Here is a 26,377-nt window from a genome sequence, read left to right on the forward strand (position 1 = left end):
ATGTATGGGCCTGGGACCGGCATGGCAGGTGTCACCAGGAGGGGAGACCAGGGAACCTCCATTGACTGATCTCTCCTAGCCACAAAGTGTATTAAAACCACTTCTGGTTTCAGGTGTCACTTTCTCCAGCTGATGTGGCCAGGGAGGATCTTGAACCCCCTCCTACCATGCTTTCTCCGCTGTCCCATGTACAGGACCGGGACCAGCACAGCGGTTGTCACCAAGTGGAGGGGAGGTAGACCGTCTGTTGGCTGCTCCCCCTTAGCCACGGGTGTACAAAATCACTTCTGGTTTCAGGTTTTACTTTCCCCGGCCGCTGTGGTCAGGGAGGAAGCTAACGGAGCACGATCTGTGTTCCATTAGCTTCAATAGAAGGCAGGCAAGACATCGAATAGACTCCTGATGTCATATGTCAAGAGAAACTGTCACAAAAAAAGACAGGGTAAGTGCTGGGCAGACGGTGAGCTGGCGGGGGTCACACTGGGGGCATTCAAGGGTACACTGGCAGCATTTAATGGACACACTGGCAGCATTTGATGGGCACACTGGCAGCATATGATGGGCACACTGGCAGCATTTGATGGGCACACTGGCAGCAAATGATGGGCACACTGCCAGCGTTTGATGGCACAGTGGCAGCGTTTGATGGCACAGTGGGAGTCTTTGATGGCACAGTGGCAGCGTTTGAGGGCACAGTGGCAGCGTTTGAGGGCACAGTGGGAGTGTTTGATGGCACAGTGGCAGTGTTTGATGGGTACAGTGGCAGCGTTTGATGGGTACAGTGGCAGCGTTTGATGGCACAGTGGCTGCAATTGATGGCACAGTGGCAGCGTTTGATGGGCACAGTGGCAGCGTTTGATGGGCACAGTGGCAGCGTTTGATGGGCACAGTGGCAGCGTTTGGCACAGTGGCAGCATTTGATGGCACATTGGCAGCGTTTAATGGGCACAGTGGCAGCGTTTGGTACAGTGGCAGCGTTTGATGGCACAGTGGCAGCGTTTGAGGGCACAGAGGCAGCGTTTGATGGGCACAGTGGCTGCATTTGATGGCACAGTGGCTGCAATTGATGGCACAGTGGCAGCATTTGAAGGCACAGCGGCAGCATTTGATGGCACAGTGGCAGCATTTGATGGGCACAGTGGCTGCAATTGATGATTTTTTTTTCAAAAATTTTTTGCGCCCCCTCCCCCCCCCCAAAAAAAAAAAATTTGCGCACCAGCCGCCACTGCTAAGAACATTAAATGCTAGGAGAACATCTTCTAAGAACATTTGATCAGAAGTGAGAAAACCCGAAGATCAGAAGTAACAACATTCAAAGAGAAGACAAAACAACCTAAAAACACTTGATCCGAAAAGAAAATATCCTAAGAATGTTCAATCAGAGAAGAAAATATTTTAAAAACATTCATTCAAAAGAGGAAATACTCTAAGAACATGAAATTGAAAGACAAAAAAAAAGTGTAAGAACATCCAATCCAAGGAGGATCTACCCTAAGAACGTTCAAACCTAAGTAAAAAAATAACCCGAGAACATTCAATCGGAAGAAAAAATACTTAGATTATTCAGTCTAAGCAGTAAGTACCCTAAGAACATTCAAACCCAAGGAGAAAATAAGAACATTCAGTAAGAAGTGAAAAAAAGAAAATTCAATCAGATGACAAAATACCCATAGAATGTTTGACCCGAAGAGAAAGACATTCATTCAGAAGAGAAAATACTCTGAAAACATTCAAGTAAAAGAGAATAAAACCCTTTAAAAAATTAAACCAGTCAAGAATGAGAAGAAAATACCCTAAGAGAAAATATTCTAAAAACATTCAATTCTAGGAGAAAATATTCTAAAAACATTCAATTCTAGGAGAAAATATTCTAAAAACATTCAATCAGAAGGGAAAAAACCTGAATAACGATTGATCCAAAGTAGCACCATTCAAAGAGAAGACAAAATAACCTAATTTGATCTGAAGAGAAAATATTCTGTGAACATTCAATTAAAAGACAAAAACACTCTAAAAGCATCCGATCCAAGGAGGAGATACCCTAAGAACATTCAAACCTAAGAGAAAAAATAACCGGAGAACATTCAATCGGAAGAGAAAATACTCTAATGCCCCGTACACACGGTCGGACTTTGTTCGGACATTCCGACAACAAAATTCTAGGATTTTTTTCCGACGGAAAAACTTGTCTTGCATACACACGGTCACACAAAGTTGTCGGAAAATCCGATCGTTCTGAACGCAGTGACGTAAAACACGTACGTCGGGACTATAAACGGGGCAGTAGCCAATAGCTTTCATCTCTTTATTTATTCTGAGCATGCGTGGCACTTTGTCCGTCGGATTTGTGTACACACGATCGGAATTTCCGACAACGGATTTTGTTGTCGGAAAATTTTATCTCCTGCTCTCCAACTTTGTGTGTCGGAAAATCCGATGGAAAATGTCCGATGGAGCCCACACATGGTCGGAATTTCCGACAACACGCTCCGATCGGACATTTTCCATCGGAAAATCCGACCGTGTGTACGGGGCATAAGACTTTTCAATCTAAGCAGTAAGTACTCTAAGAACATTCAACCTTAGGAGAAAACATTCAAAGAACATTCGATCAGAAGAAAAAATACCTGAAGAAAATTGATCCGAAGAGAAAATATTCTAAGAACATTAGAGCAAAAGAGAATAAAACCCTTTAAAAAATTAAACCAGTTGAGAATGAGAAGAAAATAACCCAAGAACCTTCAATCCTAGGAGAAAAAACCCTAAGAACATTTGATCAAAAGTGAGCCCTTAAAACATTCGATCAGAAGTGAGAAAACCCTAATGCTACGTACACACGGTCGGACTTTCCGGCGGACTTGGTCCGGCACACTTTATGACGGACTTTAAAACGGACGGACTTGCCCACACACGACCGGACTTTTCCAGCGGGCTAAGTCCGCCCGTCTTTCCGACGGACTTTCGCCGGAGGTACGGCGAACTTTCAGAATGAACGGACTTGCCCACACACGGACAAGTCCGTTCATTTTGAACGTGACTCATGTGCGACGGGACTAGAAAAGGAAATCAATCTTGCCGCTTTTATCGGCAAGATTGACACCTTGCGAGCCCCGTCGCGGGGCATACCAGGCCCTTAGGTCTGGTATAGATTATAAAGGGGAACCCCCTACGCCGAAAAAAACGGCGTGGGGTTCCCCCAAAGATCCATACCAGACCCCGATCCGAGCATGCAGCCCGGCCGGTCAGGAAAGGGGGTGGGGACGAGCGAGCGCCCCCCCCTCCTAAACCGTACCAGGCCGCATGCCCTCAACATGGGGGGGTGCTTTGAGGGAGGGGGGCGCCCTCTTATTAAAGGGGGCTCCCGGATTCCGATAAGCCCCCCGCCCGCAGACCCCGACAACCAACGGCCAGGGTTGTCGGGAAGAGGCCCTTGTCCTCATCAACATGGGGACAAGGTGCTTTGGGGTGGGGGGCCCCGCAGGGCGCCCCCCTCCCCCAAAGCATCCCCCCATGTTGAGGGCATGCGGCCTGGTACGGTTTAGGAGGGGGGGGGCGCTCGCTCGTCCCCACCCCCTTTCCTGACCGGCCGGGCTGCGTGCTCGGATTGGGGTCTGGTATGGATTTTAGGGGGGACCCCACGCCGTTTTTTCGGCATAGGGGGTTCCCCTTTATAATCCATACCAGACCTAAGGGCCTGGTATGCCCCACGCTCACCGCAATAGGAAAATCTGTTTTTCCTATTGCAGCGAGCGCGAGATGCAATACCCTGCCCTCGCGTCGTATCTGGTCCGTCGGACCAGCATACACACGAGCGGACTTTCCGTCGGACCAGCACACAGACGAGCGGACTTTCCGCCCGAAACTGAGTCCGGCGGATAAATTTAAAACAGGTTTCAAATCTTGGTCCGGCGGACTTTGGGGAAAAAGTCCGCCGGAAAAGTCCGCTGGCGCCTACACACGGGTGGATTGTCCGGCACACTCTGGTCCGCCGGACCAAGTCCGCCGGAAAGTCCGACCGTGTGTACGCGGCATAGGAGCGTTCAATCAGAAGAGAAAATACCTTAAGAACATTTCATCAGAAGTAACAACAGTCAAAGAGAAGAGAAAATAAACTAAGAGCATTTGATGCGAAGAGAAAACATGCTAAAAGCATTCAATCAGGAGGAGAAAATGTCCTGAAAACATTCAATTAGAAGAGAAAAAAATCCCCTAAGAAAATGTAATCAATCGAGTATCAGCAGAAAATACCCTAAGAACGTTCAATTTAAAAAGAAAATGCTCTAAGAGCATCCAATCCAAGCAGTAAAATACCCTAAGAACATTTAAGAGAGAAAATAACCCAAGAACATTCAATCGGAAGAGAAAATACTCAATATTCAATCTAAGCAGTAAGTACCCTAAGAACATTCAATCCTAAAAAAATCCCCTAAAACATTCAAGAAAAAGAGAATAAAACCCTTAAAAAAAATATTAAACCAGTCAAGAATGAGAAGAAAATACCCTAAGAATGAATCCTAGGAGAAAATATTCTGAGAACATTTAACCAGAAGAGAAAAAAACCCAAAGGACGTTCATTCCGATTAGTGAGGAAACGTTCAATCAGAAGAGAAAATACCTGAGGAACATATGGCACGAAGTAACAACATTCAAATACAAAATAAACTAAGAGCAACTACCCCAAGAACTTTCAATCAGAAGAGAAAATATTTTTAAGAATATCCAATCTAAGCAGTAAGTACCCTAAAAACACTCAAGAACATTCAGACAGAAGTGGGAAAACCCTAAGAACATTTAATCAGAAGAGAAAGTACCTTAGGAACATTTGATCCGAAGGAACCAACTTTCAGAGAAAAGACAAAATAAACTAAGAGCATTTGATCTGAAGGGAAAGTATCCTAAGAACATTCAATCAGAGAAGAAAATACCCTCAGAACATTTGATCTAAAGAGAAAATACTCAAAGAACAATCAATCAGAAGGCAAAAATACTCTAAGAGCATTCGACCTAAGGAGGAAATACCCTAAGAACATTCCATCCAAGGAGGAAATACCCTAAGAACATTCCATCCAAGGAGGAAATACCCTAAGAACATTCAAACATAATAGTAAAAGACCCCAAGAAAATTCGATTAGAAGAGAAAATACTTTTAAGAATATGTAATCTAAGCAGTAAGTACCCTAAAAACATTCAAGAACATTCAAACAGAAGTGGGAAAACCCTAAGAACATTCAGTCAGAAGACAAAATCCCCAAAGAACACTTGTTCCGAAGAGAAAATATCCTAAGAACATTCAATCCGAGGAGAAAATACCCTGAAAACATTCAGTCAAAAGAAGAAACAAAATGGAGTGGGAACAGGGGGCAGTGGCTGATGTTGACCCCATAACATTCCCACCCTAAAAATAGCTGGACTATCTCGGTACTGATAGACAACAATACAAAAATTATATAAAAAGAGGTTTTATTACCAAACAGAAAATACATAGTATACTTATTAAAATTGAAAACAGAAGCTCGGGATTGCCCCAAAAGATTCAGTCAAAAGAGAAAAAAAACACTTTAGAAAATTCAATCAGTTGAGAATGAGAATAAAATACTGTAAGAACATTCAATCAGAAGACAAAATACTTTAGTAATATTCGATCCAAGGGGGAAATACCCTAAGAACATTCGAACATAAGAAGAAAAAAAAAAAAAACAAGAACACTCCATCAGAAGAGAGACTACTCTAGTAATATTCGATCCAAGAAGGAGATACCCTAAGAACATTCGAACATAAGAGAAAAAAAACCCAAGAACACTCCATCAGAAGAGAGACTACTCTAGTAATATTCGATCCAAGGAGGACATACCCAAAAAACATTCGAACCTAAGAGAAAAAACTATCCCAAGAACATTCGATCCAAAGAGAAAATATTCTAAGAACACTCGATATTTCTCTATTCACACAACAGCCTCAGTTTTATACATGGTGGGAAGAGTGAATGGTGTATAAGTGACACGGAAGGAAGGCCGCGATGTGAATTTGGTGCCGCAGTCACATCGGTACGGGCGGAGCGCCCGCTGTACTAACTGCAGGCGGCTTGGACCCCGGTCACCTTCGATAAAAGCCTGGCTCTAATGGAAACATTTAAAAATGTCATTCTCCCACAACGCTCTTTTCATCCGCTGTATAAACAACGGTTAATCTGCGCGGATGAAAACATCATTTTATGCCGGCACTGTAAGCGCGGAGAGATGGCAAGGACGCGCACTTCCCTCCTGGCGCTCGGACATATGTAAGCTCGCCCGCCCCGCGTGCCAAGCCGGAGCTGGCTGACCTTTGTTGCTGTAAACACCAATTAAAGAAGAGAACATTCGTCTCTGAATGCTGCCGCGTCGGAATATGAAAAATTTCAACCTTTTAAAAGGGAGGTCAAAAGGTGAGCGCAGAACGCGGGACTACTCTTCCTCATTACTCCTGCCGGTATGGAGCGGAGGACTTGGTCAGCGAGGGGGGTGGGGCAATCATAAAAGAGTGGCTGGCATTGCTACGTCTTGTACATTTATAAATAAGTGACCTAATAACTTCATAGAGGATGGAGGCCAGAGACTCCCATAGAACCTCCATTAGCCGGGACCCCGCACCGTCCATTCACACACATTCAAAAATTGGATTTTTATTTATTTTTTTGCTAGAAATTACTTTAACCTCTTGCCGTCCGCAATACGTACACTATATTACCAAAAGTATTGGGACACCTGCCTTTACACGCACATGAACTTTAATGGCATCCCAGTCTTAGTCCGTAGGGTTCAATATTGAGTTGGCCCACCCTTTACAGCTATAACAGCTTCAACTCTTCTGGGAAGGCCGTCCACAAGGTTTAGGAGTGTGTCTATGGGAATGTTTGACCATCACCAATAAAGCAAGGTCCATAAAGACATGGATGAGCGAGTTTGGGGTGGAGGAACTTGACTGTCCTGCACAGAGTCCTGGCCTCAACCCGATAGAACACCTTTGGGATGAGTTAGAGTGGAGACTGTGAGCCAGGCCTTCTCATCTATAACAGCTTCAGCTCTTCTGGGAAGGCTGTCCACAAGGTTTAGGAGTGTGTCTATGGGAATGTTTGACCATTCTTCCAGAAGCCCATTTGTGAGGTCAGGCGCTGATGTTGGATGAGAAGGCCTGGCTCAAAGTCTCCGCTCTTAATTCATCCCAAAGGTGTTCTATCAGATTGAGGTCAGGACTCTGTGCAAAGCCAGTCAAGTTCCTCCACCCCAAACTCGCTCATCTATGACTTTATGGACCTTGCTTTATTGGTGATGGTCAAACATTCCCATAGACACACTCCTAAACCTTGTGGACAGCCTTCCCAGAAGAGTTGAAGCTGTTATAGCTGCAAAGGGTGGGCCAACTCAATACTGAACCCTACGGACTAAGACTGGGATGCCATTAAAGTCCAGTCAAGTTCCTCCACCCCAAACTCTCCCATCCATGTTTTTATGGACCTTGCTTTGTGCACTGGTGTGCAGTCATGTTGGAACAGGAAGGGGACATCCCCAAACTGTTCCCACAAAGTTGGGAGCATAAAATTGTCCAATATGTCTTGGTATGCTGACACCTTAAGAGTTCCGTTCACTGGAACTAAGGGGCCAAGCCCAACCCCTGAAATACAACCCCACACCATAATCCCCCCTCCACCAAATGATTTGGACCAGTGTACAAAGCAAGGTCCATAAAGACATAGATGAGCGAGTTTGGGGTGGAGGAACTTGACTGGCCTTCACAGAGTCCTGATCTCAACTCAATAGAACACCTTTGGGATGAATTAAGAGCGGAGACTGTGAGCCAGGCCTTCCCGTCCAACATCAGTGCCTGACCTGACAAATGCTCTTCTGGAAGAATGGTCAAACATTTCCATAGACACACTCCTAAACCTTGTGGACAACTTTCCCAGAAGAGTTGAAGCTGTTATAGTTACAAAGGGTGGACCAACTCAATATTGAACCCTACGGACTAAGACTGGGATGCCATTAAAGCTCATGTGCATGCAAAGGCAGATGTCCCAATACTTTTGGTAACTAAGTGTTCAGGATATATACATCGCGGTTTGCAAGTGGTTTACTGGGGTTATGGCTGAAGATATTAGCAGTTTTTTTTCAGCCGGCGGCTGACTTTCTCATGAAAGAGGTCAGAGCGGCTCAAGAGCTGCAGGATCGCTTTTTGAAGCGACGGAAGGGGATGCTCCCACCCCCCCACCCCCCCGCTGGTGTTTATTAAGCTTACCATTTTTACTGGCACACCCAGAGAACCAATCCAACAGTGCAGCTGGCTGGTCACAGAGGCTACCAGAGACCAGACCGTCTCTGATCACCTCTATGGCCTTGGAGGACTGAAGCAACGTCATGACGTCACTTCTGGTCCAGGGCGGAAGTAAACTATTTTTTTTTTTTTTTTGTTTAAAGCAAAAGATCAAAAGTCCTTTTTTTAAAATCTTTTTTGCTTTTTACCACCTCCCGCCTGTGCTATTGCAGAATGACGGCTCACAGCGCAGGCCTCAATTGCCGGGAGGCCGTCAATAGACGTCCTCCTGTGCATGAGCTACCTGTGCACCCCCTGTGGTTCTTGCGCGGTGCGCTCTGTGATCACCAAGTCAATGAGACTCAGCTGATCACAAATCGGAGTAAGGGGCCAGTCCCGGCCCCTTACCACGTGATCACCTGTCAGCTGATCACGTGATGTAAACAAAAGATCAGTTATCTGCTTTTTTTTTCTCACGCTGACAGTGTGAGGGAAAAGGAAAAGCCGATCACCGGCTTCTGACAGAGGGACATCGTACCGGAACACGGAGAGGCACTGCTTTTATGCAGTGCCCTGCAGTGCCACCTGCCAGTGCCCACTAGTGCCACCTACAGATGCATATCAGTGCAGCCTACCAGTGCCCACCAGTGCCACCTATCAATGCCCACCAGTGCCACCTATCAGTGCCCGTCAGTGCTGCCAACCAGTGCCCATCAGTGCCTCATCATTAGTGCCACCTATCAGTGCTGCCTATCAGTGTCACCTATCAGTGCCCTTTAGTTTCACCCATCAATGCCCTTTAGTGCCCATCAGTGCCAACCATCAGTACCATCCATCAGTGCCACCTATCAGTGCCCACTGGTGTCACCTCATCAGTGCCCACCAGTGCCACCTATCAGTGCCCATCAGTGCTGCCTATCAGTGCCACCTATCAGTGCCCTTCAGTTTCACCCAATGCCCTTCAGTGCCCATCAGTGCCACCCATCAGTACCATCCATTAGTCCCCCCTATCAGTGCCCCCTGGTGCTACCTCATCAGTGCCCACCAATGCCACCTATCAGTGGCCATCAGTGCAGCCAACCAGTGACCATCAGTGCCACCTACCCTGTTTCCCCAAAAATAAGACCTAGCGTGATTGTCAGTGATGGCTGCAATATAAGCCCTACCCCCCAAATAAGCCCTACCCTGTTTCCCCGAAAATAAGCCCTGCCCTGAAAATAAGACCTACAAGGATTTTAACTAGGGCTTATTTGGGGGGTAGGGCTTATATTGCAGTCATCACCGACAATCACGCTAGGTCTTATTTTCAGGGAAACAGGGTATCAGTACTGCCTATCAGTGTCACCTACCGGTGCCCAACAGTGCCGCCTATCGGTGTCACCTATAAGTGCCCTTCAGTGACACCCATCAGTGCCCTTCAGTGACACCCATCAGTGCCACCCATCAGTACCATCCATCAGTGCCACCTATCAGTGCCCACTGTTGCCACCTCATCAGTGCCCACCAGTGCCACCTATCAGTGCCCATCAGTGCAGCCCATAGGCGTGCGCACAGGATGTGCCAGGTGTGCCCAGGCACACCCTAATCACCCCATGCGGCCCCAGAAACCCCTACCACAGGGCTGCCAGCTTCCCTACTCTCCCACCGGCTGCTGCTGCAGGCACACACAGATGATGTTTCAGGATGAATGGGGGAAGTGGCAATGCCATTTACCGGCCCATTACCTTACTGAATGAACACAGTGATTGGTACCAAGTGTTTGAGCTTTGGGGTGCACACCCCAATACAATAGGCTGCGCACACCTATGGTGCAGCTCATCAATGCCCATCAGTGAAGGAGAAAAATTACCTATTTTCATAATTTTATAACAAACTATGAAACTGTTTTTTTTGTTCAAAATTTTTGGTTTTAGCAAAAAATAAAAAACCCAGCAGTGATCAAATACCACCAAAAGAAAGCTCTATTTGTGGGGAAAAAATGATAAATTTTTTTGTGCCCAGTAAGCAAGTGGTGAAAGGTAAAGAAGAGATTTTGAGGTCTTTTTGACCCCAGATCTCTCAATAAACAGGACCTGTCATCCTTATTTCTGTTACAAGGGATGTTTAGATTCCTTATAATAGGAATACAAGTGATAAAAAAAAAATTAAAAGGTACAGTAAAAAAAAAAAATTAAAAAAATAATAATAATAATTTTTTTTTTTTAAAGTGCCCCATCCCACCACGCTCGCACGCAGAAGTGAACGTATACGTAAGTCACGCACACGCCTATGTAAACGGTGTTCGCACCACCCCTACGGAACGTGAAAGCCCAGGAACCACAGGCACCGGCGGTGGGTGCGTCACCTCCAGAGCCCCGTAAAAAGTGATCAGGTGGCTTTAGAACCGCCGGGATCATTTTTACCCTGAAGCTGATTGCCGGCTACAAAATCAACACCAAGCTCGTGGCTGCAGCAGTGGCCATGAAGGTCTTCCAACCCCCTGAATAGCGAGACATTTATAAACGGAAGATATAAATGATACAAATTCATTTTAATTTTACAGCAAACACCTTTAAGAATCCAATGCCAACCCATAAACCTCAACTAATGCCCCCCCCCCCGGCGGCCGCGCGGCCCCCCTGATCCCCGCACACTCAGGGATCAGCAAAGTATTTTATTTAATGCCTTTTTTATTGTATTTCCTGGTAATTAGGAGATTACCCCCCCGGTCCCCCCTATATTATTTCCGGAGATCCGGAGGACCAGAGGCTTTAATTCACCAGACAATAAACTCAAATAAATGAATTCAACGCCCTAATGAGAACGCCGAGCTCACCGCGGGAAAACCAGACCGGAAAACACAATTCCGGCAAATACAAATATGGGAGCCGTATGACCCCTCCAAGGGTTTGTTTGTCTGTCCATCCAGCCCTGAGGTTTACACTGCTCTGCCACACACATATAATGGGGGACTGTTTGACCTACCCAAAGATTTGTATTTCTGTTCACCCAGTCCTAAGAATTACACTGCTCTGCCACACAGCACAGCACAGCACAGGAGAAATGACTTGCTGCAGTTCATTACCACCAGGTCTTGTCCCTCCCCAAGGCTGTGATTTAGTAGTAAAAGGAGAAGCAGAACACTGATGAGCTCATCTCTCACTCTGCTCTCTCTTCCTGTCAGCATGCACTTTTCACTACAGTATAAATGATTGGCCACTTGGGCTGTTTCTCACTTCCCCAGTCTAAGCTCTGCTATACCGGGGACTGCAGGGGGGCTGATACCAGCTCAATATCAGGTACATATCATAACCCTTTTTGCCTACTGTTAGCTGTCAGGCAAAAGTAAATGTACTTTTCGGGGGGAGGGGGGGGGAGGGGGAGCACACATGGGAACAAGTCCTTAAAGCTGAAGCTTTCATTTTAATACATTCCACAAGAAAGGAAATCCACTTTGTGTGCACCAAATGCCTTCGCAAACCCAGATATAACCTTGTAAAAGGTAGCAGTGACATCATCACTGGGCTGTATTTGGCCTGTGCGGAGAGCAGTGCTGTGGGAGGGGCCCAGCAGACTCCACCCACTACAGAAAAGACTACAGGAGGGGGCGGAGACCAGACCAGTCACCCTGCAGAAGGAGAGAGAGCAGAGCTGTGGGAGGGGCACAGCAGGCTCCACCCACTACAGGAAGGGGTGGGTACAAGACCAGTCACCCTGCACAAGGAGAGAGAGCAGAGTTGTGGGAGGGGCCCAGCAGGCTCCACCCACTACAGAAAACTACAGGAGGGGTGGAGACAAGACGAGTCACCCTGCACAAGGAGAGAGAGCAGAGCTGTGGGAGGGGTCCAACAGGCTCCACCCACTAGAGAAAACTAAAGGAGGGGGGCGGAGACAAGACCAGTCTTCCTGCAAAAGGAGAAGGAGTAGAACTGTGGGAGGGGCCCAATAGGTTCCACCCACTACAGAAAACTATAGCAGAGGGTGGAGAAAAGACCAGACACCCTGCACAAGGAGGAAAAGCAGAGCTGTAGGAGGGACCCAGCAGGCTCCACCCACTACAGAAAACTACAGGAGGGAGCGGAGACAAGACCAGTCACCCAGCACAAGGAGAGAGAGCAGAGCTGTGGGAGGGGCCCAATAGGCCCCACCCACTACAGAAAACTACAGGAGGGGGTGGGGACAAGACCAGTCACCCTGCACAAGGAGAGAGAGCAGAGCTGTGGGAGGGGTCCAACAGGCTCCACCCACTAGAGAAAATGAAAGGAGGGGGCGGAGACAAGATCAGTCACTCTGCACAAGGAGAGAGTGCAGAGCTGTGGGAGGGGCGCAGCAGGCTCCACCCATTACAGAAAACTACAGGAGGGGGCGGAGACAAGACGAGTCACTCTGCACAAGGAGAGAGAGCAGAGCTGTGGGAGGGGCCCAACAGGCTCCACCCATTACAGAAAACTACAGGAGGGGGTGGAGACAAGACGAGTCACTCTGCACAAGGAGAGAGAGCAGAGCTGTGGGAGGGGCCCAACAGGCTCCACCCATTACAGAAAACTACAGGAGGGGGCGGAGACAAGACCAGTCACCCTGCACAAGAGGAGAGAGCAGCAGTGGGCGGTCTTTATTACAGGAAGTCTCACACTGGATGACTGCACAATACACAAAGCACACCAAGATTCTAGAAGAAGACACATGACCAATATATGGATACAATGTTTCCTTATCCCAGAGTTCAGCTTTCAGGACAGGTCCACTTTGGTACATTGTCTCCCAATAGGTCACATGACCTCACCCCTCCCCAATATAGATAGGCAGTGTCTGGACACAGCCTCCCCCGCCCACCTAAAGTGGGCGAACGCGACTAAGTCCCCCGCAAAGTCCGGACGCCACATCTTCAGAACGCCCCCGCACTCTTTATTTTTGGACGAGTGGCCTGGAAGTACCACGAGCATTGCAGGAGAAGCATTAACTCTATGATTTTCCTCCAGGTAGTGAAGGAAACTAATCGTCATGGCAACCGCCTCGCCACCGCTCCGCCGCTAATAGCGGAGAGAAGGATTTGATGCTCCGCGAAGTAAAAGAATTTAAATGACAACAAAAGCAGGTTGTTGGAGAAGCAAAAAATTTCAACCTTCACTCAACGCCAACGCAGAATTGCACTGAGGAGGCGGTAAAATGGCCTTGAGATGGGCGCCGGTCGCTCCTGTCACGTGTCATATCAGGGGGAAGGTGGCTCAGCTCGATGGATCTGCGCTTAGAAATTCTTGCCGTTCGGCGCTGGGGTTCTGGGTTCAAGTTCCAGCCGCACAACAACGTCACGTCGCCCATAACTTCTTCCTATATACTTCCAGAAGATTTTCTTTACTTAGGACCCCTCACTGACCAATAGTAGAGAGAAGAGAGTGGGAGGGGAGGGGCTAGAGCTCCAATATTAAAGCCAAAGTTTAATCCCCTAATATTTTGCCTTCCCTGGATCTTTACCTCCCCCCTCATCAATGTGGTAATGACATTTGTATACAGACCTTTTCCTTATACCCGGTGATGTCACAGTTCCCCATAAACGTTTACTGTACAAAATAAGGTGCGTTGGCATGGACCATAGGGTGAGTACATGGATTGAAAACTGGCTACAAGGGCGAGTTCAGAGGGTGGTGATAAATGGGGAGTGCTCAGAATGGTCAGGGGTGGGTAGTGGGGTTCCCCAGGGTTCTGTGCTGGGACCAATCCTATTTAATTTGTTCATAAACGACCTGGAGGATGGGATAAACAGTTCCATCTCTGTATTTGCAGACGATACTAAGCTAAGCAGGGCAATAACTTCTCCGCAGGATGTGGAAACCTTGCAAAAAGATCTGAACAAATTAATGGGGTGGGCGACTACATGGCAAATGAGGTTCAATGTAGAAAAATGTAAAATAATGTATTTGGGTGGGAAAAATCTGAATGCAATCTATACACTGGGGGGAGAACCTCTGGGGGAATCTAGGATGGAAAAGGACCTGGGGGTCCTAGTAGATGATAGGCACAGCAATGGCATGCAATGCCAAGCTGCTGCTAATAAGGCAAACAGAATATTGGCATTAAAAGGGGATCAACTCCAGAGATAAAACGATAATTCTCCCGCTCTACAAGACTCTGGTCCGGCCGCACCTGGAGTATGCTGTCCAGTTCTGGGCACCAGTCCTCAGGAAGGATGTACTGGAAATGGAGCGAGTACAAAGAAGGGCAACAAAGCTAATAAAGGGTCTGGAGGATCCTAGTTATGAGGAAAGGTTGCGAGCACTGAACTTATTCTCTCTGGAGAAGAGACGCTTGAGAGGGGATATGATTTCACTTTACAAATACTGTACTGGTGACCCCACAATAGGGATAAAACTTTTTCGCAGAAGAGAGTTTAATAAGACTCGTGGCCACTCATTACAATTAGAAGAAAAGAGGTTTAACCTTAAACTACGTAGAGGGTTCTTTACTGTAAGAGCGGCAAGGATGTGGAATTCCCTTCCACAGGCGGTGGTCTCAGCGGGGAGCATTGATAACTTCAAGAAACTATTAGATAATCACCTGAATGATCGCAATATACAGGGATATGTAATGTAATACTGACACATAATCACACACATAGGTTGGACTTGATGGACGTGTGTCTTTTTTCAACCTCACCTACTATGTAACTATGTAACTATGTCATCACTGGGTCTATGTGCTTCTCTATGCAATGCAGGCAGATCATGGCTGGTGGGAGGAGCTGTACACAGCTTCCTGAGAACATCACAGCACCCCGCCTCATTACTCCTCTCAAGAGCCCTCAGTCCTGATACAAGCAGTGGGAGGAGTTATGCTAATATCGAACTGCCCTGATGGGTGGACATGGTGGCACATATGATAATGGGGTGGATAGAGGGGACATGGTGGCACATATGATATTGGGAAGGAGAGAGGGGAAATTGTGGCACATGTGATAATAAGAAGGAGGCAGGGGACATGGTGGCACATATGATATTGGAAAGGAGAGAGGGGACATGGTGGCACATATGATAATGGGAAGGAGAGAGGGGACATGGTGGCACATATGATATTGGGAAGGAGAGAGGACATGGTGGCACATATGATATTGGAAAGGAGAGGGGACATGGTGGCACATATGATAATGGAGTGGATATAGAGGACATGGTGGCGCATATGATATTGGGAAGGAGAGAGGACATGGTGGCACATATGATATTGGGAAGGAGAGAGGACATGGTGGCACATATGATATTGGGAAGGAGAGAGGACATGGTGGCACATATGATATTGGGAAGGAGAGAGGACATGGTGGCACATATGATATTGGGAAGGAGAGAGGACATGGTGGCACATATGATAATGGGGTGGATAGAGGGGACATGGTGGCACATATGATAATGGGGTGGATAGAGGGGACATGGTGGCACATATGATAATGGAGTGGATATAGAGGACATGGTGGCACATATGATATTGGAAAGGAGAGGGGACATGGTGGCACATATGATAATGGGGTGGATAGAGGGGACATGGTGGCACATATGATAATGGAGTGGATATAGAGGACATGGTGGCACATATGATATTGGGAAGGAGAGAGGGGACATGGTGGCACATATGATAATGGGGTGGATATAGAGGACATGGTGGCACATATGATATTGGGAAGGAGAGAGGGGACATGGTGGCACATATGATAATGGGGTGGATATAGAGGACATGGTGGCACATATGATAATGGGGTGGATATAGAGGACATGGTGGCACATGTAAACCATTTGGACATGAGGACATGGCAGCTCGCAGATAACATAAAATAACAGTCGTTAGTGATAATAAAACCATTGAGGATTGGGGGACACACTGCCACCTCTCACCATAGAAGAAGACATGACAGGTATGAAATGGTGAAATATTAGCTTTCTGCTGATTGGCCCTTTAATGACCTCCTGCATTCACAGGGGCCCCTGGAATCCGCAGTTCCTATTATTCTTACTGAAATTTTCTTCTCTTTTTTCCCCGTACATCTGAGGCGTCTTTTATCAGTGATCAGCGGGTGGGATTCAGTCGTGGGGCCCCCATAGAACAGACCAATTAAAGTGACAGTACAAGTCCTGGAGGACACTCTGCAGGTAGACGTGACACAAAGGTCTCCATGGATTAGAGAGGCTCTAATGGCTCCTCTTTGTTGTCCTCCCGCCATGAAGGGAGGAGAAGAATCCATTCACGGAGACGCTGACCTGTTTTTGTGTACACTGCGGGCCCCGTGATTTCGCTTTTCACAGCTCTCAACTGTTTAGTCTTATTAGAGACCGAAAAATAGGACAACTTCAGGCTGCGGAGAGGGACCTCGCGGGAAACAAACCCTCCCGCCCGGCCGGGGGGGGGAAGTCACAAGCACAGGCCTGATCTGCTGCTTAACTGCTTAAATGGAATTTTGATATGAAAGAAAAACATCAAAACACAATAACTTCTATTACAGCTCCTGTATAGATTCCACCGAATTTCCTTACCTGCATTAGCTGCGACCATTCAAAGGCTACTCTACTTGCAGGTTCTGCCTTTCCTCTAGCCAAAATATCAGAGACCCGCACCTTCCCGATGGGTGAGGATGAGTGGCCGCCACACGATATTAGAGCAAAACAGTTTATGGAATGCAAAATTTCAGTAAGAAAATTATCCATGCAAGGATCAGGGCAGGCAGCAGTCAGAGAAAGTACTCCGTTATCCAAAGAAGGGCCTGGACAGGTGGCAATCAGTGACAGTAATCCATTATCCATGCAAAGGCCTGGGCAAGCAGCGGCCGGAAAAGTACTCCTTTATCCAAAGAAGGGTCTGGACAGGTGGCAATCAGTGACAGTAACCCATCATTCAAGCAAGGGCCTGGGCAAGCAGCAGCCGGAAAAGTACTCCTTTATCCAAAGAAGGGTCTGGGCAGGTGGCAAACAGTGACAGTAACCCATCATTCAAGCAAGGGCCTGGGCAAGCAGCGGCCGGAAAAGTACTCCTTTATCCAAAGAAGGGTCTGGACAGGTGGCAATCAGTGACAGTAACCCATCATTCAAGCAAGAACCTGGGCAAGCAGCAGTCGGAAACGTACCCCGTTATTCAAAGAAGGGTCTGGACAGGTGGCAGTCAGTGACAGTAACCCATTATCCATGCAAGGATCAAGGCAGCAGCAGTCAGAGAAAGTACTCCTTTATCCAAAAAAGGGTATAGATAGGTGGCAATCAGTGACAGTAAGCCATTATCGATACAAGGATCAGGGCAGGCAGCAGTCAGAGAAAGTACTCCATTACGCAAACAAGGGTCTGAGCAGATGGCAATCAGTGACAACAACCCATTATCAATGCAAGGGTTAGGGCAGGAAGCAGTAAAAGAAAGTACCCAGTTATCCGAATAAAGGTCTGGAAAGGTAACAATCAGTGACAGTAACCCATTATCGATACAAGGATCAGGACAGGCAGCAGTCAGAGAAAGTATCTTGTTATCCAAACAAGGGTCTGGACAGGTGGCAATCAGTGACAGTAACCTAGGGTTACCACATCATCCCTTTAATCCAGGACACCCATTAATTACACAGGTTCTGTGGTTGATTAAGGTGGTAATTAAACTCACTTGGTGCCTTATCTGCATTAGATCAGCCTCAGAACCTGTGTAATTCATATGTGTCCCGGATCAAAGGGATGATGTGGCAACCCTACAGTAACCCATTATCGATACAAGGGTCAGGGCAGGCAGCAGTCAGAGAAAGTACTCCATTATGCAAACAAGGGTCTGGACAGGTGGAAATCAGTGACAGCAACCCATTATCCATGCAAGGATCAGAGCAGACAGCGGTCAGAGAAAGCACACCTTTATCCAAACAAAGGTCTCAGCAGGTGCCAATCAGTGACAGTAACCCATTATCCATGAAAGGGTCAAGGCAGGCTGCAATCAGAGAAAGTACTGAATTATCCAAACAAGGGTCTGGACAGGTGGCAATCAGTGACAGTAACACATTGTCCATGCAAGGATCAGGGCAGGCAGCAGTCAAAGAAAGTACCCAGTTATCCAAACAAGGGTCTGGACAGGTAACAATCGGTGACAGTAACACATTATCCATGAACATGCACATCTGTGGGTAACTTAGTGATGGGTAAACACATTTGTGTGAAATGCGTCCACTGAGCACCTGCGGACCAGGCAGGCACCCGGATTCATTCAGCAGCTTTCCGGATCCTAACAGGTGGCTTTGAGCGGTGTGCACCAGCTCTCTTTTCCAATCAGTGACAGTAGCCCATTATTCATGCAAGGATCCGGGCAAGCAGCAGTTAGAGAAAGTACTCCATTATCCAAACAAGGGTCTAGACAGGTGGCAATCAATGACAGCAACCCATTATCCATGCAAAGATCAGGGCAGGCAGCAGTTGGAGAAAGTTCCCAGTTATCCAAACAAGAGTCTAGACAGGTGACAATCAGTGACAGTAACCCATTATCCATGCAAGGAGCAGGGAAGGCAGTAGTTGGAGAAACTACCCAGTTATCCAAACCAGGGTCTGGACAGGTGGCAATCAGTGATAGCAACACATTATCCATACAAGGATCAGGGCAGGCAGCAGTGAGAAAAAGTACTTGGTTATCCAAACAAGAGTCTAGATGGGTGGCAATCAGTGACAGTAACCCATTATCCAAATGAGGATCAGGGCAGGCAGCAGTTAGAGAAAGTACTCGGTTATCCAAACAAGAGTCTAGACAGGTGGCAATCAGTGACAGCAACCCCTTATCCATGCAAGGATCAGGGCAGGCAGCAGTCAGGGAAAGTATCCAGTTATCCAAACAAGGGTCTGAACAGGTCACAAACAGTGACAGTAACCCATTATCCATGCAAGGAGCAGGGAAGGCAGCAGTTAGAGAAAGTACTTGGTTATCCAAACAAGAGTCTGGGCAGGTGGCACCCATTGACAGTAACCCATTATCCATGCAAGGAGCAGGACAGGCAGCAGTTAGAGAAAGTACTTGGTTATCCAAACAAGAGTCTGGGCAGGGGGCACCCATTGACAGTAACCCATTATCCATGCGAGGATCAGGGCAGGCAGCAGTCAGAGAAAGTACCCAGTTATCCAAGCAAGGGGCTGGACAGATGGCAGTCAGCGACAGTGACCTATTATCCAAGCAAGGGTCAGAGCAGAGAGAGTACTCTGTTTACAAACAAGGGTCTGGGCAGGTGGCAATCATAGTAATCTGTTATGCAAGCAAGGGTCAAGCGGGTGGCAGTCAGCAATGTATTTGTTATCCAATCAAGGGTCAAGTCAGGCAATGACCAAGGCACTGGTCCAGGTGCACATTTTTATTTGGCCTCAAGCCAAGCTGAAAAGGGGATTGGATAATGGGGGGGGGGGGGGGAGAAGATCTCTCCACTGTAAGCCCAAAAGTTTATGAATTTCCTGCAAACTACTCGTGAATCCTTCGCACAGTTGTGAAATGTTATTTTGAACTTCACTGAGTCAATTAGCTCGACGTTCGAGTTTAATTTTAAACTCCCGGCGAGCTTTGTTCTGCCTCCAGCGCGTGGAGTGCGAGATGAAAGTTTCGTCACGCTCTCCTCTTGGTGGGTAAGCGCGGTGATGACAACAGCGAACGGAGAGGAAAATATGTCTCGGATAATATTATCGTGTTAGGCAGACCGCGGGTACAAGCCGCCAGTCTGTTGCGGGCCCAGTGTTCCGTCTCCGAGCTGTGCTGTGAAATGTAAAAAAAAAAAATCTGTTTCAAAGTCTCAAACACGTCTAAGAGGCTTTCATGAGACGATAAGAGAACATCGGAATGACTCTACAATGACGCTGGATTCCTTCTTTATAGCATCTTCGCAGCTGCAGATACATTGTTGGCTGGACTTGCATTCAACTTTCCGCTTTAGTAGTGTCGCATCCTCCTAGGCGAATTTAGTTTTTGGCTTGCTCTGTAATCAGAGGAGCTGAGATTGATTGCCCGGGTCTGTTCATAGCTCCACAAGCTGGGGATTTGATTGTTTTCTCAGCCTCTGTGTAGAAACTTCAGGAACTTAGGGCAGGAAATTCGAATGCCTAGGTTGGATATTTACCGTTCTCTGGCCAATCCCTAGGGAGATGTGCCCAGTAGGGTTGTCAGAGAGATGGTAAGCTGTCTGGAACCCTGGTCAGGCTGTCTTTCCCCGAGAGGGAACTGATCTGCGAGCTAAAGGGGGGTTTTGCCCCTGAAGCGCTTCTGGACTGGCTGCTGGACTGCTCTCCTAGGGACGGACCTATAGAATTGTCCTGCTCTGGAATCTGTGAGTAATCGAATCCCTGTGTCATAGTCTATTAATGGTCCCAAGCCGTGGATGTGTGGACTGTCCAGTTTGCCTACTTGTGCTTTAAGTTAACCTTATGGGTCTCCCACTGCAAGGACTTGGACTGTTCCAGTCTGCTTATTTGTGCTATCAATTTACCTTGTGGCCCCCAGCTGTAAGGACTTTGATTGTCTCAGTCCATCATTCTCTGTGCTGAACTTGGTCTCATGGTCCCCAGCTGTGAGTGAAGTACTGCCTTACTGCTGCTTAGAGAGAGAAGTGTCTTCTGCAGAATTGTGCTCAAGCGTATTTTGGAGTATCCCGTTCCCCACTGTCCTCCTCCCGTTACAAGTTCCTCCAGCAATAAATACTAAAAAGACCTCTCCTAGACCAGGGGTCTCCAAACTTTTTAAACAAAGGGCCAGTTTACTATACTCTAGGCTTTTGGGAAGTGAAAAGGGGGGGGGGGGTCATAAAGGTTGAGCAGTAGAAAGGTTTAGTCAGTTGAGGAAAAAAATGCCCCATCATCGGTTTTAGTGGAAGGAACAGTGTCCCATTGTTGGTATCAATAGGAGATATAGGGCCTCCAACATTGGCGTCAGAAGGGGGAATAGTGCCCCATCATTGGTGTCAGTGGAAGGAATAATGCCCCATCATTGATTTTAGTAGGAGGAATGGTGCCCCATCATTGGTGTTAGTGGGAGGAATGGTGCCCCATCATTGGTTTTAGTGGAAGGAATGGTGCCCCATCATTGATGTCAGTGGAAGGAATAATACCCATCATTGATTTTGGTAGGAGGAATGGTGCCCATCACTGATGTCAGTGGGAGGAATGGTGCCCCATCATTAGTGTCAGTGGAAGGAATAGTGGCCCATCATTGGTGTCAGTGGAAGGAATAGTGGCCCATCATTGGTGTCAGTGAGAGGAATGGTGTCCCATCACTGTTGTCAGTGGGAGTAATGTTGCCCCATCATTGGTGTTAGTAGGAGGAATGGTGCCCCATCACTGGTGTCAGTGGGAGGAATAGTGCCCCATCATTGGTATCAGTGGGAGGAATAGTGTCCCATCACTGGTGTCCGTGGGAGTAATGTGCCCCATCATTGGTGTTAGTGGGAGGAATGGTGCCCCATCACTGGTGTCAGTGGGAGGAATGGTACCCCATCATTGGTGTCAGTGGGAGGAATAATGGCCCATCACTGATGTCAGAGGGAGGAATGGTGCCCCATCATTAGTGTCAGTGGAAGGAAAAGTGCCCCATCATTGGTGTTAGATGGGAGGAAAGGTGCCCCATCATTGGTGACAGTGGGAGAAATAGTGCCCCATCACTGGTATCAGTTGAAGGAATAATGGCCCATCATTGATGTCAGTAGGAGGAATGGTGCCCATCACTGATGTCAGAGGGAGGAATGGTGCCCCATCATTAGTGTAAGTGGAAGGAATAGTACCCCATCATTGGTGTTAGATGGGAGGAATGGTGCCCCATCATTGGTGACAGTGGGAGAAATAGTGCCCCAAGGGCCAGATAAAAGCAGGGCCCCTGGGTCGCAGTTTGGAGACCACTTCCCACTTACTGAGCCGGAGTGAATGGACTGTTGCTGCCTCTGCACTGTTTTGGGAAAGAACCTGTTAAATCTACAGTGGCCCCTTTGGGGGTAGGCCGATGGAAGGAACCATTCCCATCACTATATTAGGACGTTCTGAATACCTCAGGCTGCCGTTGAAATGCTGGGGTTAATTTACTAAAGGTTGTCCGCTTTGTAAGGAAACTTTCACCAGAGCTTAGTGAATGTGGTGGGATTTTCACTTTGCAAAGAATACCTAACCACTTGAAATGTTAAAAAAAAAAAAAAAAAAAATTGTTTGTGTTTTTTTTACATTCTATATATTTAATATTTATAAAGTTTTTTAATTCCGTATAGCGGAGAAAGCTTTAGAACCTCAGTCAGTTTTCATTGCTGAGACACTCTCAGTTATCCTTGGCATGCATCAGCCACTTTGATAAATCAGGCCTGACGCGTGTTCACGGCTTTCCAAGGATTCGGCAGACTCTCAGAGACTTCCAGCGCAAAGCCGAATATTCCCGGAAATCCATGTTTTCTCCGAGCAGTCCTGACAGATCAATGTGCTGGTAAAACGCTCCCCTGCTGACATCGCGGCATCTTCTTGCGTCTCGTTACACTCCGCCATCCTCTCCTCCTTCCTGAGCTCCAATCCCGCCATCCCTAATTCAACATGACATATCAAGGCTTTGCCGCTGCCGCCGTGGAGCTGCCTGTGACATGAAGAACTCCGAATGGCACACTGGGGACCGCTACAGAAGATACCCTGTCATCAGGCACCGCGCTCAACACCAAACACCTGTCTGAATACATTACAGGGCCAACTCCACCGCAGATCTCTGGGCTCCCCCCAGTTCTCTGACTCACGTTTTGAAGGTTAATTTTCCAGGTTTGTTGAGAGGAAGAACAATCCCCTCTAGGTCAGATTTCTACAGATTTAAGCAGATCTGACTGCAAATCCTGATCTGCTTCCGTATCACAAATAACACAGTGCTGTAATAAAAGGAAACTCCACTATTGCTCAGGAAAAAATCCAGGTGGGCTGTGTACCTACCACTTGCTCTTGGAACTTTCTCAGACTTGGTTCCTCTAGAGCAGGGGTCTCCAAACTTTCTGAACAAAGGGCCAGTGTACTGTCCTTCAGACTTTAGGGGGACCAGACTGTGGCCACTGGGAGTAGAAAATGCCCTGGCGTCAATGGAAGTAAAGAATGCCCCATCATTGGTATTAGTGAGAGTAATATTGCCCCATTGTTGGTATTAGGGGAAGAAATAGTGCCCCATCATAGGTGTCAGTGGGAGGATTAGTGCCCCATCATTGGTGTCAGTGAAAGGAATGGTGCCTCATCATTGGTGTCCGGGGGAAGAATAGTGCCCCATTGTTGAGGTCAGTAGTAGGAATAGTGCCCTATTGTTGGTATAAGTGACAGGAATTATGCCACATGTTGATGTTGAAGGAATAGTGCCTTGTAATGGTGAGAGGAATAGCGTCCCAAAGGCCTGATAAAGGCAAGCAAAGGGCTGCAGTTTGGACATTACTGCTTTAGAACAGCCTTTCTCAACCTTTTTACCCCAGAGGAACCCTTTAAATAATTTTTAGGTCTCAGGGACCACCTGATAGGAGTAGGCCATCAGGTTGACAAAAAGCCTCCTTAATTGGTGGTGGTCAGTAGAAAAAATGCCTCCCTTTATAATGATGGTCAGAATGCCACCCTTGTAGTCATGCCGCTGGCACTGCCAAGTGGCACTGGAAGTGAAACTAGTCAGGAACCATCAGATGTGCTGTCTGGTAGCCACAACTCAAGGAACCCCTAGCCAACTTTTGAGAAACCTTGGTTGAGAATGGCTGTTCTGGAGTTTGTTAGGGCTTTCTTGGGAGGATAGTAGTGGCAGATGGAATTTCTGCCTGCACTGACCACTAATGTAAGGGATCACTTCCACAATGACCAACAATTTAGGATATCACTTCTACATGGATCACCACCGTAAGAGGCCTTTCTACACTGACCACCAAAGTAAGAGGTCTTTCTACACTGACCACCAATATAAGGGGCCCTCTTCCACTGACCACCAATGGAAGAAGTCTTTCTATACTGACCACCAACGTAAGGGGGCTCTCTTCCACTGACCACCAATGTAAGAGGCCCTTCTCCACTGACGAGCAATGTAAAGTGGCAATTTACTATTGATCACCAATGTAAGAAGTCACTTCTCCACTGACCACGAATGTGAGGGAACATCTCACCGCTGGTCACCGGTGTAAGAGGGCACTTCTCCCACTGACCACCAATGTAAAGAGACAAGTCACCAATAGCCACCAATGCATGGGATCACTTCTCCACTGCCCCAGAGTCAGTTGAGTAACAATGCCCCATCATTGGTTTTAGTGGAAGGAATAGTGCCACATTTTTGGTATTAATAAGAGGAATAGTGCTCCATCATTGGTATCAGTGGGAGGAATGGTGCTCCATCATTGGTGTCAGTGGGAGGAATGGTGCCCCATCATTGGTATCAGTGGGAGGAATGGTGCCCCATCATTGGTATCAGTGGGAGGAATGGTGCTCCATCATTGGTAGACAGTGGGAGGAATAGTGCTCCATCATTGTGTCAGTGGGAGAAATGGTGCCCCGTCATTGGTGTCAGTGGGAGGAATAGTGCAGAAGCCCCCATTATTGGTATCAGTGAGAGGAATGGTGCTCCATCATTGGTATCAGTGGGAGGAATGGTGCTCCATCATTGGTGTCAGTGGGAGGAATGGTGCCACATCATTGGTGTCAGTGGGAGGAATGGTGCCACATCATTGGTGTCAGCGGGAAGAATGGTGCCCCATCAGTCTCATCTGACCACCTTAAACGCACCTTGAAGATTCTGAGGCCACATGAAAATAGGTGTTATGGTCAGATGAGACTAAAATTGAATTATTTGGCCTCAACACCAAACAATATGTCTGGTGGAAATCTGTCCAAATAACACCATTTCTACAGTAAAGCATGGAGGTGGTAATATCCTGTTATGGGGGTGGGTCTGCAGCAGGGACTGGAGCACTTGTCAGGATAGAAGGAAGAATGGATGGGGCAAAATACCATCAAATTCTTGAGGAAAATATGCTGTCCTCTGCCAGAAAGTTGTCAATGGGAAGAAAGTTTACCTTCCAACATAACAATGGCCCAAAGCACACAGAACAAAGAGCACACAGTGGTTGGAGGAGAAAAGGGTGAATGTCCTTGCATAGCCTAGTCAGAGTCCAGACGTAAACCTCATTGAAAATCTGTGGAATGACTTGAAGACTGCAGTCCACAAACGGCCACCATCAAAGGTAACTGAACTTGAGCAGTTCTGCAAAGAAGAGAGGGAAAATATTGCAAAGTCTAGATGTGCAAAGTTAGTAGAGACAAATCCCAAAAGGCTGGAATTAAAGCAAAAGGTGGTTCAACAAAATACAGACACAAGGGGGAGGTCCTTTTTCCAAATCAGTGATTGTTTTTTATTTTTTTTTATTTTTTTCTGTCATGTTGGTGTTATATCTTTCACTTGGATGTTATAAGTTGCACTGAGTAAATACAGCTGTATAAATCAAAATCTGTGTCTGTCTTCATTTCAGGCTGCAAAGCAACAAAATGTGATTATTTCAAAGTCCAAGGTGTCCCGTCCAAGTCCCCGGTGTCCGGTCATTTCTGGTGAGCACTGAACAGTATGTGAGCAGGTTACAGCGCAGTCAGTACGTTTTGCACTCCCGGCTGTCCAGTATAAAGTGTGACGACGGTCCCCGGTGATGGCAGAGAGATGGAAGCACAATGTACTTAGTATGAATGACAGGCTGTACCCTGGTTATAAATTGCAGTCATGTCACGATGGAAAGGCCTCATTAATCTTTCCTCTGGTACTGGTCGGTGTATTTGGGGTGGGGAGGGGGAGATGGCGCTCACACAGAGTTCTTAGTGACTGTCACATTTTGTAAGAGTAGATCCGACCGGCTTTTATCTGTCCCTCTGTGACACAGATATGGCAAGAATACAGATGAGGAGATTACAGCAAGTACATGGCGGCTCCACCGTGCAGAATAAAAGAAATGTCGGCAGTTTGACTGACCGCAACTTCCGAGAAACTTTTAAAACTTGTAGAAACATATAAAAGGAGCAGAGTCCTCAAGAATCCCCTCCGTTGCTTCTCTCTTTCCCAGTCTGAGCTCTGCTGTATAGGGACTTCAAGAGATACCAGGTCTAATGGTGAGAAGGAACTTAAAGCTGAAGTAAACCCATCCACAAAACAG

At 47.1% G+C, this 26,377-nt stretch overlaps 1 protein-coding gene across 5 annotated transcripts in view; it reads right to left on the reverse strand.

Moving 5' to 3' along the window:
- PDE2A (phosphodiesterase 2A) overlaps window positions 1-26,377 on the reverse strand; it is a 791,783-nt gene that overhangs the window by 174,699 nt on the left and 590,707 nt on the right. The window lies entirely within an intron of this gene.

This window comes from Aquarana catesbeiana, linkage group LG02, assembly GCF_042186555.1.
Source record: "Aquarana catesbeiana isolate 2022-GZ linkage group LG02, ASM4218655v1, whole genome shotgun sequence".
In the NCBI taxonomy this organism is placed as follows: domain Eukaryota; kingdom Metazoa; phylum Chordata; class Amphibia; order Anura; family Ranidae; genus Aquarana; species Aquarana catesbeiana.